The sequence below is a fragment of the Stomoxys calcitrans genome, chromosome 1, assembly GCF_963082655.1.
Source record: "Stomoxys calcitrans chromosome 1, idStoCalc2.1, whole genome shotgun sequence".
In the NCBI taxonomy this organism is placed as follows: Eukaryota; Metazoa; Arthropoda; class Insecta; order Diptera; family Muscidae; genus Stomoxys; species Stomoxys calcitrans.
Window position 1 is genome coordinate 102,646,283 of NC_081552.1, and position 6,373 is coordinate 102,652,655.

Sequence of the window (6,373 nt, forward strand, 5' to 3'; positions counted from 1 at the left end):
TTTGAATATCTATACATCTATCTACATAGGATTAAATGGAATATCATTCAATGAATTAAAATTTATAAGTTTCCAAATAGATTAAATATATCGCAATATGATAACGTTACTTCAAACAACCTGTAATACGACAATTCATATGACCCAGGGACATTTAATGATTAATTACATTGTTGTTTATTGATACTCCTTATATTTAGAAGCAACACCATTTTCGTTTGCTATCAAGAAAGCGTCTAAAATGTGTTCAAGTTTTTAAAAACTATTCAAAAGGAAACACGGGTTGCCAGATCGTGGTAAATTCCAAGTGCTAATGCAAATTTGCCCATGAAAATTCCATTAAGGGCCATATCAGTGAGTAAGGCCCTCCATATTTTAGCCTAGTCCGAACGGCTTGCCGCTGTGCGACACCTTTTTGGGAGAAGCTTTTATATGGTTGACAGTCCATTTTTTCAAAGGGCATATGGTTCCTCATAATTATCGTCAGCATTAGGAGCGGATAACCACTGAAAATTTTTTCTGATGTTCTCTCTAACAATCCAAGGTTCAACTTTTCTTAATAAAGTACTCAGGAGTTATATTGGATCATAAGTAAACTTTTAATGAACACATTATTTAAGTTCACAACAATGCAGTAAAGGTTGGAAGCGCTCTATTTCCCCCTGCCTAACCGGAAATCAACGCTTAGGTTATGTTGAAAAGAGGGTGAGGATATTAGTCTGCCCCATGCCACTATGGACATACACCTAAGCCAGAAATCGGCTTTTTGTGCGCTCTAAATACTAAAAAATAATCAGAAAAAAAATCTAAGTCTGGATTTACGTGCTCCTAACAAAATCCTTATTATACCCTCCACCATAAGATGGGGGATATACTAATTTCGTCATTCTGTTTGTAACTACTCGAAATATTCGTCTGAGACCCCATAAAGTATATATATTCTTGATCGTCGTGACATTTTATGTCGATCTAGCCATGTCCGTCCGTCCGTCCGTCCGTCTGTCTGTCGAAAGCACGCTAACTTCCGAAGGAGTAAAGCTAGCCGCTTGAAATTTTGCACAAATACTTCTTATTAGTGTAGGTCGGTTGGTATTGTAAATGGGCCATATCGGTCCATGTTTTGATATAGCTGCCGTATAAACCGATCTTGGGTCTTGATTTCTTGAGCCTCTAGAGTGCGCATTTCTTATCCGATTGGGATGAAATTTTGCACGACGTGTTTTTTTATAGTATCCAACAACTGTGCCAAGTATGATACAAATCGGTCCATAACCTGGGATAGCTGCCATATAAACCGATCTTGGGTCTTGACATCTTGAGCCTCTAGAAGGCGCAATTGTTATCCGATTGGAATGAAATTTTGCACGACGTGTTTCGTTATTATATCCAACAACTGTGCCAAGTATGGTTGAAGTCGGTCAATAACCTGATATAGCTGTCATATAAACCGATCTTGGGTCTTGACTTCTTGAGCCTCTAGAGTGCGCAATTCTTATCCGATTAAAATGAAATTTTGCACGACGTGTTTTGTTATTATATCCAACAACTGTGCCAAGTATGGTTCAAATCGGTCCATAACCTGATATAGCTGCCATATAAACCGATCTTGGGTCTTGACTTCTTGAGCCTCTAGAGTGCGCAATTTTTATCCGATTGGAATGAAATTTTGCACGACGTGTTTTGTTATGATATCCAACAACTGTGCCAAGTATAGTTTAAATCGGTCCATAACCTGATATAGCTGCCATACAAACCGATCTTGGGTCTTGACTTCTTGAGCCTCTAGCGTGCGCAATTCTTATCCGATCAGAATGAAATTTTGCACGACGTGTTTTGTTATTATATCCAACAACTGTGCCAAGTATGGTTCAAATCGGTCCATAACCTGATATAGCTGCCATATAAACCGATCTTGGGTCTTGACTTCTTGAGCCTCTAGAGTGCGCAATTCTTATCCGATTGGAATGAAATTTTGCACGACGTGTTTTGTTATGATATCCAACAACTGTGCCAAGCATAGTTTAAATCGGTCCATAACCTGATATAGCTGCCATATAAACCGATCTTGGGTCTTGTCTTCTTGAGCCTCTAGAGTGCGCAATTCTTATCCGATTGAAATGAAATTTTGCACGACGTGTTTTGTTATTATATCCAACAACTGTGCCAAGTATGGTTCAAATCGGTTCATAACCTGATGTAGCTGCCATATCAACCGATCTTGGGTCTTGACTTCTTGACTTCTTGAGCCTCTAGAGTGCGCAATTCTTATCCGATTGAAATGAAATTTTGCACGAAATATTTCGTTATGATATCCAAAAACTGTGCCAAGTATGGTTTAAATCGGTCTATAGCCTGATATGGCTGTCATATAAACAGATCTTGGGATTTGACTTCTTGAGCTTCTAGAGGGCGCAATTCCTATCCGATTTGGCTGAAATTTTGCATGACGTATTTTATTTTTACTTTCAACAACTGTGTCAAATAAGGTTCAAATCGGTTCATAACCTGATATAGCTGCCATATAAACCGATCTGGGATCTTGACTTCTTGACCCCTAGAGGTCGCAATTATTATACGATATGCCTGAAATTTTGTACGACGGATCCTCTCATGACCATCAACAAACGTGTTTATTATGGTCTGAATCGGTCTATAGCCCGATACAGATCCCATATAAATCGCTTTCTCTATTTTACTTCGTGAGCCCCAATGGGCGCAATTCTTATACGAATTGGCTGAAATTTTACACAGGTCTCCAACATATAATTTAATTGTGGTCCGAACCGGACCATATCTTGTTTCTTCTAACATCCCCTTCATAATTAGGCAGCAGCCATTTTCAGCAAACAACACGCTTTTCAGCCGTAAGCATGCTACTCCAAAATTGCAGTAATACTGCTGTAGTAGCAGAACTACTGATAAAATGGCAGCAAAATTAGCAACTAATATTCAGCAGACAGTGTTTGCTATATTCAGTTAACTTTTTTCTATGAGTGTTCCAACATGTCTACCACATATTTAACCATAGGTTGTGTGTATCGTATATTCAAAGCTGCATTTAGCTTATGCCAAATGATATGTTGACCAACCGATCCTAAAAGAATTTTGGGTTAGCAATTCCACATTCAACAGTATGTTACTCAAATTTTATCGAGATATATCCACTGTGCAAAGTTCAACGTAAAAAATGGTAAACAATTAACTACCTTGGCTTACGTTGGCAGACAATAGAGAGCGATATTTTTGAATATCTATACATCTATCTACATAGGATTAAATGGAATATCATTCAATGAATTAAAATTTATAAGTTTCCAAATAGATTAAATATATCGCAATATGATAACGTTACTTCAAACAACCTGTAATACGACAATTCATATGACCCAGGGACATTTAATGATTAATTACATTGTTGTTTATTGATACTCCTTATATTTAGAAGCAACACCATTTTCGTTTGCTATCAAGAAAGCGTCTAAAATGTGTTCAAGTTTTTAAAAACTATTCAAAAGGAAACACGGGTTGCCAGATCGTGGTAAATTCCAAGTGCTAATGCAAATTTGCCCATGAAAATTCCATTAAGGACCATATCAGTGAGTAAGGCCCTCCATATTTTAGCCTAGTCCGAACGGCTTGCCGCTGTGCGACACCTTTTTGGGAGAAGCTTTTATATGGTTGACAGTCCATTTTTTCAAAGGGCATATGGTTCCTCATAATTATCGTCAGCATTAGGAGCGGATAACCACTGAAAATTTTTTCTGATGTTCTCTCTAACAATCCAAGGTTCAACTTTTCTTAATAAAGTACTCAGGAGTTATATTGGATCATAAGTAAACTTTTAATGAACACATTCTTTAAGTTCACAACAATGCAGTAAAGGTTGGAAGCGCTCTATTTCCCCCTGCCTAACCGGAAATCAACGCTTAGGTTATGTTGAAAAGAGGGTGAGGATATTAGTCTGCCCCATGCAACTATGGACATACACCTAAGCCAGAAATCGGCTTTTTGTGCGCTCTAAATACTAAAAAATAATCAGAAAAAAAATCTAAGTCTGGATTTACGTGCTCCTAACAAAATCCTTATTATACCCTCCACCATAAGATGGGGGGTATACTAATTTCGTCATTCTGTTTGTAACTACTCGAAATATTCGTCTGAGACCCCATAAAGTATATATATTCTTGATCGTCGTGACATTTTATGTCGATCTAGCCATGTCCGTCCGTCCGTCCGTCTGTCTGTCGAAAGCACGCTAACTTCCGAAGGAGTAAAGCTAGCCGCTTGAAATTTTGCACAAATACATCTTATTAGTGTAGGTCGGTTGGTATTGTAAATGGGCCATATCGGTCCATGTTTTGATATAGCTGCCGTATAAACCGATCTTGGGTCTTGATTTCTTGAGCCTCTAGAGTGCGCATTTCTTATCCGATTGGGATGAAATTTTGCACGACGTGTTTTTTTATAGTATCCAACAACTGTGCCAAGTATGATACAAATCGGTCCATAACCTGGGATAGCTGCCATATAAACCGATCTTGGGTCTTGACATCTTGAGCCTCTAGAAGGCGCAATTGTTATCCGATTGGAATGAAATTTTGCACGACGTGTTTCGTTATTATATCCAACAACTGTGCCAAGTATGGTTGAAGTCGGTCAATAACCTGATATAGCTGCCATATAAACCGATCTTGGGTCTTGACTTCTTGAGCCTCTAGAGTGCGCAATTCTTATCCGATTAAAATGAAATTTTGCACGACGTGTTTTGTTATTATATCCAACAACTGTGCCAAGTATGGTTCAAATCGGTTCATAACCTGATATAGCTGCCATATAAACCGATCTTGGGTCTTGACTTCTTGAGCCTCTAGAGTGCGCAATTCTCATCCGATTGAAATGAAATTTTGCACGAAATATTTCGTTATGATATCCAATAACTGTGCCAAGTATGGTTGAAATCGGTCCATAACCTGATATAGCTGTCATATAAACAGATCTGGGGATTTGACTTCTTGAGCTTCTAGAGGCCGCAATTCCTATCCGATTTGGCTGAAATTTTGCATGACGTATTTTATTTTTACTTTCAACAACTTTGTCAAATAAAGTACAAGTCGGTTCATAACCTGATATAGCTGCCATATAAACCGATCTGGGATCTTGACTTCTTGACCCTTAGAGGTCGCAATTATTATCCGATATGCCTGAAATTTTGTACGACGGATCCTCTCATGACCATCAACAAACGTGTTTATTATGGTCTGAATCGGTCTATAGCCCGATACAGATCCCATATAAATCGCTCTCTCTATTTAACTTCGTGAGCCCCAATGGGCGCAATTCTTATACGAATTGGCTGAAATTTTACACAGGTCTCCAACATATAATTTAATTGTGGTCCGAACCGGTCCATATCTTGATATCGTTTTAATAGCAGAGCAACTCTTTTCTTATATCCTTTTTTGCCTACGAAGAGATTCCGGGAAAAGAACTCGACAAATGCGATCCATGGTGGAGGGTATATAAGATTCGGCCCGGCCGAACTTAGCACGCTTTTACTTGTTTTCCTTTTTATACCCTCCACCATAAGATGGGGGGTATACTAATTTCGTCATTCTGTTTGTAACTACTCGAAATATTCGTCTGAGACCCCATAAAGTACATATATTCTTGATCGTCGTGACATTTTATGTCGATCTAGTCTGTCCGTCCGTCTGTCCGTCCGTCCGTCTGTCTGTCGAAAGCACGCTAACTTCCGAAGGAGTAAAGCTAGCCGCTTGAAAATTTGCACAAATACTTCTTAATAGTGTAGGTCGGTTGGTATTGTAAATGGGCCATATCGGTCCATGTTTTGATATAGCTGCCATATAAACCGATCTTGGGTCTTGACTTCTTGAGCCTCTAGAGTGCGCATTTCTTATCCGATTGGAATGAAATTTTGCACGACGTGTTTTGTTATGATATCCAACAACTGTGCCAAGTATGGTTCAAATCGGTATATAACCTGATATAACTGCCATATAAACCGATCTTGGGTCTTGACTTCTTGAGCCTCTAGAGTGCGCAGTTCTTATCCGATTGGAATGAAATTTTGCAAGACGTGTTTTGTTATGATATCCAACAACTGCGCAAAGTATAGTTCAAATCGGTCCATAACCTGATATAGCTGCCATATAAACCGATCTTGGGTCTTGACTTCTTGAGCCTCTAGCGTGCGCAATTCTTATCCGATCAGAATGAAATTTTGCACGACATGTTTTGTTGTTATATCCAACAACTGTGCCAAGTATTGTTCAAATCGGCCCATAACCTGATATAGCTGCCATATAAACCGATCTTGGGTCTTGACTTCTTGAGCCTCTAGAGGGCGCAATTC